The following is a 9,739-nucleotide window of genomic DNA, read 5'->3' as shown; positions in this document are numbered from 1 at the left end:
GAATGGAAGTAAATGAATTAAAAATGAAATTGGATTCTGAACTTTACGTAAGGGTCACTTTGGGATGAGTGCTAGACAGAAGAAAATATTTTGGCTTTCTGGCAATCCAGCTGTAAGTGAGAGTGCGCTATTCATCAGACTATAATTTGTCTAAGGAAGTATGTTCCAGATCTTAATCAATTCAGATGAAGTTTTACTGGACCACTTTCAGGTCAACTTCTCATGAAAATTAAATCCACAAGTCTCAGGGGACACCAGGCACGATAAGCTTAGTTAAGACTGGAATGTGAGCATTTATAAAGGAAAGATCTCATGACACAGCATAGGATGTATAAAGCCATGAATGGAATGCATCTACTGTACTGAAAGAATCTTTAGGAGCAAGTGCACAGCAGCCAGTTCACTACCTGATGCCGACATTGGGCTTAGATCTCAGCACATGCTAGTTTTCAAAAAACATTTTTGATCTGGGTACTGTATATTGTATATTGTGTGTGTGTATATACTTACATTGTATAATAATATTAATAATAATAGTAATAATAGTAACAATAACAACAACAACGATGATGATGATGATGATGTTGGAAGAGACCTTGAAGGTCATCTAGTCCAACCCCCTGCTCAGACAGGAAACCCTATACCAGGACTTTTCAACCTGTTCACCCTTGGTACCACTTTTAGGATATGGCAACATCCGAGTACCACCAGTCGTCTAGCAAGGTGTCAAAAACTTGATGACCAAAAAGAAAAAAAGTGATAAAGTACAGGTAGGGGTGGGGGGTGTTTGGTTTTTATTCCCCCCGACTGCTGGGTGGTTGCAGCAGGTTTTGGTCACTTCACATGACCCTGGGACACAGTAACCGTCATAAATATGAATCAGTTGCCAAGCATCTGATTGTAAATCACAAGACCCTGGAGATGCTGCAACATTCCAACTGATCGGCGCTTCTTCTGGGCTCAGCAGAAGTGCCAGGATCAGTGCTGAGCTCCAGCTGGAGCCTGGCACTGATCCTGGCACTTCCGCTGAGCCCTGACAGCCCTGCAGCTCCAGCCATCTCTCGCTCAGGCTTGTGCGGTGCTGCCACCGGTTCAGCTCATTCCCCTCCCCAGCTATCACTTTTCTAGGATGGTCGCATACCACCTGCCAAGTGCCAATGTACCACAGGTAGTACCCGTACCACTGGTTGAAAAGCCCTGCCCTATTCCATTTCAGACAAATGGCTGCCCAGTCTCTTCTTAAAAACTTCCAGTGTTGGACCATTCATATATAATACAATACTGTGTATTGTAAGTATCTGACAATGGATGAGGCCTCTGGAATTGTACTCTATATACCATAAGAAGGGAAAGATTTTTCTGAAAATATATTGCAATAATTCCTTCTTTTCTATCTTATATCCACTACCCAAATGGTCAGATAAAGCTAGCCAACTGGCTAAGTGATAGCTAAAGGAAGTCTTCAAATGGTGCTTTCTCCAAGTAGGTTTGCTGGATGAAAAGTAGCCAAGCACACAGCATGCCTGGCTGCAGGAGCTGCTAGGGACAAACAAATGGACTTTCTGAGGCTACCATTTTATTTGATGATAATACAAAGAGATGGTGCAGAAATCAAGATGGTAGAAAACTGGCTTTTCTTTCATGTCTGACCGTTCTATCAGCATTAGGGAACAAAAGAGAAAACAATTGAGGAAACAGGAGATAGAGGCAGCAATCAATCTTTCAGAGAATGCTAAAGACTCTGTGTTAGACTGACTGACTTGGCGCCATGAAGTCAGTGTTTTAGCAACCACATAGATTGTGCAGAGGCTCCCAGATTTAGGGGAGGAAGCAGTGGGCTTTGAGAACACTGTGAAAGTAAATTCTGCTATGGGGAATGTCCATTCAAAAAATAGCTTCCCCGATGGGCATGGTAAAATACAACTTACTAAAAACTTACAAACTGACATGAGGCCAGATTATTTGTCAGACTATCTCTCCCCAGTTCTTTCTACCTCTCCCACTAGATCCAGCAAAAAAGGCACACTCTATTCCAGTGATGGTGAACCTTTTAGAGACTGAGTGCCCAAAAATCACCCTGCCTCATCCTGTCCCAGCTCCGCCACCACTCCACCCAACCATGTCCCAGCCCACCCACCCCCGCTCGCCTGTAGAGCCATCCACTGCAGATCGCCCAGGGGGCCCAGCAGCACCATGGCAGCATGCCTTCCATCTGCACCCTGCAGCATCAACTGTGTGCAATGGAGTGAGAGGGTGGAGTCTTGTCCCCACTGCCCAGCTGCCAATTCCTTGGCTGTGCTGCTCCATGTGGGCCGTGCTTGTAGGTGACTCTCCTCTGGGGGGAGGTGGGGCTGGGGCGACAGTGTGCGTGCCTAAAGAGAGGGCTCTGAGTGCCACCTCTGGCATGCGTGCCATAGGTTCATCACCACTTCTCTATTCCATTCAATTAAAAGATGTCTTCTTTTTTTTTTTATTGAAAATTTTTTAAATTTTACAAAAACAAATCCCCTTCCCATACCCCCCCCAACCCTACCTCACCCCCCCCCCTTCCCAACCTCCCAAACCCTCCCCTGGACTTCCCAGAGCTGAGTACAGGCTTAATTTAAAAAAAAAAAAATCTTAAAATACTTTTAAAACCTAAACAAGTTTAAATACAATCATCATTCTATATAAACTCCCTCCAAAAACACAAATTTAAACATTACTTTCTTTGAATATCTATATCTATAGTGTAAAATCTAATTTCTCCCTCTTTCTTTATCCTAAAACAAAAAATAAACATATAAACCTTTGTTATACCATTAAAACTAAATACTCTTAAAAAACTTAAAGTAAATACATATTTCCTTCAATCTTCATAATCTTCTCTCCTATCCAAAAAGAAAAAACTTAAAAAACTTATAAGTCCTAAACAAATCTAAGCACATTTAATTAAACAAATTATTTTCTCTTAAAAATATTAATAATAATATTTAAAAACTAGAAACACTTTTAAATCCTAAACAAATCTAAATACAATCATCATTCTGTATAAACTCCCTCCAAGAACACAAATTTAAACATTACTTTCTTTCCTAAACAAGTCTAAACATTTAATTAAACAAATTATTTTCTCTTAAAAATATTAATAATATTTAAAAACCAAATTTAAGCATACTTAAAACTTGAACAAGTTGTACTCCCTTCAAAACACGAATTTAAACATTACTTAAAATTTAAAACATTAGAATCCCCTCACTAAAATGAACAAATTATAATCCCTTCAAAACACAAATTTAAACAATATTATCATTAAAGATTCAAAACTTAAAACAACAAAATTCCCTTATACGCCTATCCATAATAAACACATTAAACATTTCAATCTTCACCAATAACAAATTCCATCCGTAAGAAACTGCATCCTTATCAGTCTCAATTATATTAGTATTATTATTAATTATTCACATTCCAGTTTTTTCCATTCTCCATTCTTCCATTCTTCCATTCTTCCATTTCCATTCTCCATTCTTGTATCGAACTCGTAAGAAATGCTGCAAGTTCTGCCTTAGGAGACTGCTCCAAAATTCCTGAATCTCCCATCGACTCCGAAGCCAATACAGGTAAGGGTTCCTTAAATTCCTCCTTATGTTGATCTTTACAATTGTAAGTTGTACAAGTTATCCTCTGCCCGTTCCTCTCTTGTTGATGCCCCTCAAACTGAGATTTCCCAATTTCCATTTCAGGCAGCAATTCCACCCTTAAAGATTGCTCCAAAGACTTTGTAGGTCTAACATCTCCCAGAGATTCAGAGACCACTGAATATGAAACTTCCTTAACCTTCTTCTGTTGCTGCTTTTCTTTGGAATTGTATGCTACACAAGTTGTCTTCTGCTCCTCAATCTGGACTTGTTGAGACCTAATAGATGGCGATGCACATACCCCCAGGACCGAAGTATAAAAATCTTTTGCTTGAGAAACAGTATTAAGTCTATGACATGTCCCCAGGTAGTTCACCACCATTCCAGTCAGAACATCCCATCTGAATAGAATTTTTCTCTTTTTAAGTTCATTTGCTAGAAAAGCAAACTCCTTTCTTCTTCTTAAAATTTTAGATGGGATCTCCTTAAAAATTATAACATCTTGTGAAGCAATTTGAAATCTCTTCTTATAATAGGCTTGCACAATTTCATTGCGTAAAGATCTTTTACCAAAGTAAATTACCACATCTCTTGGCAGATTCTTCTGTGCTGCCACCACAGAGTTAACCCTAAATAATTTTTCAATTTCACTAAGTATTCCCTCTTTTTCTTTATTCAAAATCAATGCTAAGTCCTTTGCAACCATCTCTTTCAGATCTCCTTGCAAAGACTCTCCCAGGCCTCTAATTCTTAAGGCATATTCCATTTGTCCATATTGAAGCATAAGAATCTCATTTTCCATTTCTTTTTCCATACTTTCAATTTTCCCCTCCATTATGTCCACTTTTTCAGTTACCTCTTCCACATGGGAGTTCACCTTTTCAAGAACAGAAGCAACTCCTTCTAAAGCCAGAACAAAATCTTGTCTCAAGATCTTATTATTTTCCTCTAAAATCTTTTTCATTTCCGCCCTAATTTGAATTATAACATCTCCCATCATGTCTTGCAAATCCTTCATAGTTATTAGCTGACCCCCGGAAGAGGGTGAAACTGTTGATTTAGAAGCTGTAGAAATCCCTGGAAGCTTTGGAGCCATCTTAAAGAAAAACCTTTAGTCCTTCTTAAAAAATTATAAAAATTCCTTCAAAAATCATAACTCCCTCCAAAGAAGGTCATTATAATAAAAAGAAAAAAGGGAAAAAAAAGGAAGAGAAAAGGAATTAAAAAAAAGCTTTACTCCTTCTTAAAAATTGCAAAAATTAAACAGAAAAAAGTCCTTCAAAAAAGGGTCATTACAATAAAAAGAAGGGAGTTCAAAAAAAAAAAAAAGGGGGGGGGAATTAAATAGAAAAAGTCCGTTCCAAAAAAAAATACTTAGAGATACCAAAAACAACCTAATATGTAGTCCTCAAATAGAGGACATATCAGATATTAAACTGATAAAAACAGATACTACACTTGATCTTAGCCAAAAGGCCGAGAAGCGATAAAAAAAAGATGTCTTCTTATGGGGTTTCAGAAATACGCTTTTTCTGGAGCACCATATGTCTCGAGAATATATTGAACTGGTCAGCCTTTTGCATGGCATTGAAGTCAGGATGTTCTCTGGGGTTGAGGGATAGGAAGGGTAGGTGCCCCCCCAAGAGGTCTTTATTAATTATTTTGCGTAGGTTTATCCTTGATAACTATTGTAGTTTTCATTCTTTGCTACTCAGAACTGCATTCATGATAAGAGTAGCCATTTAAATAGTAATAGTAGTAAAGTTGGAAGGGACCTTGGAGGTCATCTAGTCCAACCCCCTACTCAGGCAGGAAACCCTACACCATTTTGGACAAATGGCTGTCCAGTCTCTTCTTAAAAACTTCCAGTGTTGGAGCATTTACTGCTTCTGGAGGCAGGCTGTTCCACTGATTAGTTGTTCTTACTGTCAGGAAGTTTCTCCTTAGTTCTAGGTTGCTTCTCTCCTTAATTATCAATTAAACGACCAAATAAACAAATTGCTGATGACTTCTTGACCGCATTTTCTTCATTCTGGATGAGTGGACTTGCACTGTGGTGCCTATCTTTCTTATTTCCTAAGATCTCCTCTGGGCTTGTGTCAAATCCAAGGACTTTCCTGGAAATAAAGATGATCCAGAGGCTATTGTATTTCTCCCACCTCACCCCAGCCCAGCATGCCTGATTTCTTTTAAATGTTATTTAGTACATCAAGGTGTTTTTTTTAAGTGTACCTCAAATTTTCTGGTGACTATATGGACAATGAAAAGCTTCTATGAAGGGCCTTTACTTATTTTTATTTAAAAACAAATAAATAAAACAATGGAGTGTGGAAGCTGCCAGGAAACGAGGAAACCCTGGTGCTCAGAAGCTTCATGCTTGGAAAATCGGTTTTTGTGCCTATTAGGATTGTCAAAACCATTTGTAATCAGAAAAGACCCTGTCACTCCTAAGCTATAGCTGCTGCTCAGCTGCTTGGCTGATTTGCATGTGTGAGGGATTGCTCATAACCAATCATATTGCACTGGCTTTGCTGAATCCTTTCTCTGACACAGCAAATCAGCATTCTGATGATAAACTGTGATTCTTACACAACAGGTACAAGGGATCTAAGCCAAATATAGAAAGTTAAGAATCCTGGATTCATCATAATGTGGATTACTGTGGATCACTGATATTAAGCAGTGAAGTCTTCTTCTTCTTTTTTAAATAACTACAAGGAGAGAAGGAATTTTGGAGGAAGATAGGAAAGGGATGCTAACTGGCTATTGAATTTTAAGTCTCTCCACTTTGGGCTGGTTAGCACATGAAGAGTTAAGATCATTGTCAAAAGGTCAGTGGGGAAGATAGTTAAGGAGCACCATGAATCATTTTTTAAAAGTATGGGAGACGGGTGAAGAAGTTGGCTGTGCAGAAGTACCCTGTATAGAAGGACTATATCAATTCTAAAAACTGTCCTGAAAATAATTATACAGATATGACTTTTCCAACTTTTTGTACAGGGAGGAAAGATCATAAGATCATTCAAAATGCAGCAGATTTATTGTCTTCTTTAAAAAATAAATGCATATCTAGGTAGAACTCATATTGTTTGGGGTCTATTCAGTTGTAACTCAGAAAAGATATAGAATATGCTGATATATTTAAATTTTATTTACTTGATCTTTCATATCTTAATTTTTCAAACAATACGTATTAAGATAGGATACTTATTCTATAGCTAATATTTGTTCCTGGCTGGGGTCGCCAAACAATCAGGGGTTTCTTTGCTCATAACCTTAACAATTCCGGCTACACCAATTTTTGAATGCCTTAAGTTTTGCTCTTCAGAAAATAACGTATTATGAGATAAGAATCAAATAAGTTATATCAAATCAAACTGGTTATCTGTCTCACATACTTTGCCAAATGCTAGTAAACAAAAGGTCTCCATGTTTTTAACTAGAAGATTTCTCTAACCTTACTTGGAGATCCTTTGGGTTGGAGATTGGAGTACATGTGCTGTACTATTGTGTTATAGTCTTTTGCTTCCAAATGCAATCAGAGAGCATCAAGTAATTTATGAGGACGTTTGCACTAAAACTGCTTTAACAATATATCCACAAATAGGGCACATTTCCTGAAGTTTAAGTATCAGATTTTTTGGTGACAAGCCATTCAAGAGAAGCTCAATCTGTACAACAAACCCCAGCTAAGAGGCGCAATGTTCAACCAAGACAGCAGGAGTCCTATGAACATATGAGTCATGCTTTATCCATCGTACATTCTGTTCATTCTGTCACAATAAACACTATTTGTTTACTGGATTCATCAGAATTAAATAGTGAACATGACAAGAAGAAAATTCATATTATTTAGACTTTAATAATACCAAACATTTCACAATTATTTTACTTCCCTTTTTCTCCCCAAATTCAATTATCAACTTCAAAGTTTCAGTTCCTAATATTTTCCAGTCCTTCAAAATTCTGCAGCATAAAAACAACAGGAAGTGAATCAGGCTCATAATTTTAGCACTTTTTATATTTAATGTTGGCATAGTTGAACCAAGCTCTGCCTCCTCGTAACTTCATTTCTTCTTGTGTTTCTATTATAATGAAACTTTCTGGAGTTAATTTTTATAAGACCAGAGAGAGTTGTTCCTGGGTTTATGAACAATATTTATTCTATAAACACTATACTTTATTTATGGCTGGAAGAGTATTTTAAAAAATACATTCCAGTCCATTGTATCTTGTAACAATTTCAAGTTCACTCATATTGAAAAATATATATTTCTCATAATGATCTCATTTGTATTCTTAGCCTAGTTATTGGATAATACGATCATAGATATAAGAAATTATCTAAAACTATGTCAGCAGAAATGTGCATGGGAGATACTGGAATGTTATGGGCTAAAGTAATATAAGAGAATGTTGATATGGCTTTAATTTTATAAAATCAGCATTATACGATAATATAGAGAATGAATAGAGGTAAGTCAGAGCTATTTTTCCATTCCAGATATCTATCAATCTATTAAATCTAGTCTGAATTAAGTTTTTGTTATATACATATATATACTATATTATCATTGTAGGTCTTTGGTTATTCGGGTTTTCTCCCACGTAAAATTGGAAGTGTCTTGGTGACATTTCGACAAAGTCCCATTCGTCATCTTCAGGCTGGTGCTTTCGGCTTCGTGCTTCTAGGAGCAATGTGTGATTGTAGCTGTTTCCTCCTTTTAACTGCCAGTGGGGGTATGAACTGATTGGATGAGAGCTTGGCTGTGTTCTGATTGGATGGAGGTATGTTCTGATTGGTTAGGAGCTTGGCTGTGCTCTGATTGGCTGGGGGGTTGGCTGTGCTCTGATTGGCTGGGGGGTTGGCTGTGCTCTGATTGGCTGGGGGAGTGTTCTGTTTGGGTGGGGCTTTGTTGTGCTCAGGTTAGTCTGAGTTGCAGGGGGGTTTAAGATGGTGGGCTGCCTTGCTATTTTTTGGCTTCGCGTTCGTGGTCATGCCTCATCTTCATGGTGGGTGTCAGTTTGCTTCATGTATGGATTGGAGGGGTTTAAAGTGGCTAATGATTGCCCCAGCCAATCAAAGCACAGCCAACCCCCCAGCCAATCAGAGCACAGCCAAGCCCCTAACCAATCAGAACACACCTCCACCCAATCAGAACACAGCCAAGCTCCCACCCAATCAGCTCATACCCCCACTGGCAGTTAAAAGGAAGAAACAGCTAAGACCACACATTGCCCCTCAAAGCACGAAGCTGAAAACACCAGCCTGAAGATGACGAATGGGACTTCGTTGAAATGTCGCCAGGACACTTCCAATTTTACGTGGGAGAAAACCCGAATAACCAAAGACCTACATACAAACATCCGCGAAAACCTCAGAAAACGTATATTATCATTATTAATATAATTAACTAATATTTTGCACATGTCTTTGCTAAGAACAAATCAATGCATTATATTAAAAAATAGCAAGAAAAAACAACAGCTAGCATGTAAGGCATCTTAAAATAATTAAATTAAGAACACAGTGAAAGTAATTTAAAAAAACAAGTTCAAAAGATGTGTCTTAATACTTTTCCATTCATACAAGCAGGCATTTGGATTTCACTGAGTTGAGTTTCTTTGCTATAAATGCCTTGTCTTCAAAGACTTTTGTTCTCTAGAAACAAAGGGACATAGAATAACCAATGACATAGATATGAAGTCTGATATTATTCAGGTACCACATAGCTTTTTATATGTAGTACTTACTCAAGCTTTGAATGGCCAGTTTATTGTCATTCATTTCTCTTTTAATTCTAGCCAGCAGTGTTGGCTGTCAGATGTGCAGTACTTCTCCAGTGCATAAATCACTTACAATAACTCATATTCTGCATATGCCCTCCCCAAAGCATGCTATCAATTAAGCATAATAATTTACAGGTTCAAATCATTTACTTCTTCTGACATTTTCACCAATAGCAAGGAACAGGGCCTAATCTTTGTTAATAATTGAAGTTGACCAATGTTTAATTTTTTTATAGTTAATCTAGTAATGATGGGGTCCCTCTTGCTTCTATTATTCAGAAATTAGCATTGTTTATTTTTAATGAAGAAAAGGATGGAATTTATCATTA

At 37.7% G+C, this 9,739-nt stretch overlaps 1 pseudogene; it reads right to left on the bottom strand.

The window, feature by feature from the left end:
- Positions 1–4,995: 4,995 nt before the first annotated feature.
- Positions 4,996–5,108, bottom strand: LOC120311098 (annotated as a pseudogene).
- Between the last annotated feature and the right edge of the window lie 4,631 nt (positions 5,109–9,739).

The sequence above is a fragment of the Crotalus tigris genome, unplaced genomic scaffold (genome assembly GCF_016545835.1).
Source record: "Crotalus tigris isolate CLP2741 ecotype Arizona unplaced genomic scaffold, ASM1654583v1 scf7180000018308.1980950, whole genome shotgun sequence".
Taxonomy (NCBI): domain Eukaryota; kingdom Metazoa; phylum Chordata; class Lepidosauria; order Squamata; family Viperidae; genus Crotalus; species Crotalus tigris.
The sequence above is the reverse complement of the archived record's forward strand: the minus strand, read 5'-3'. Positions and strand labels throughout refer to the sequence as shown.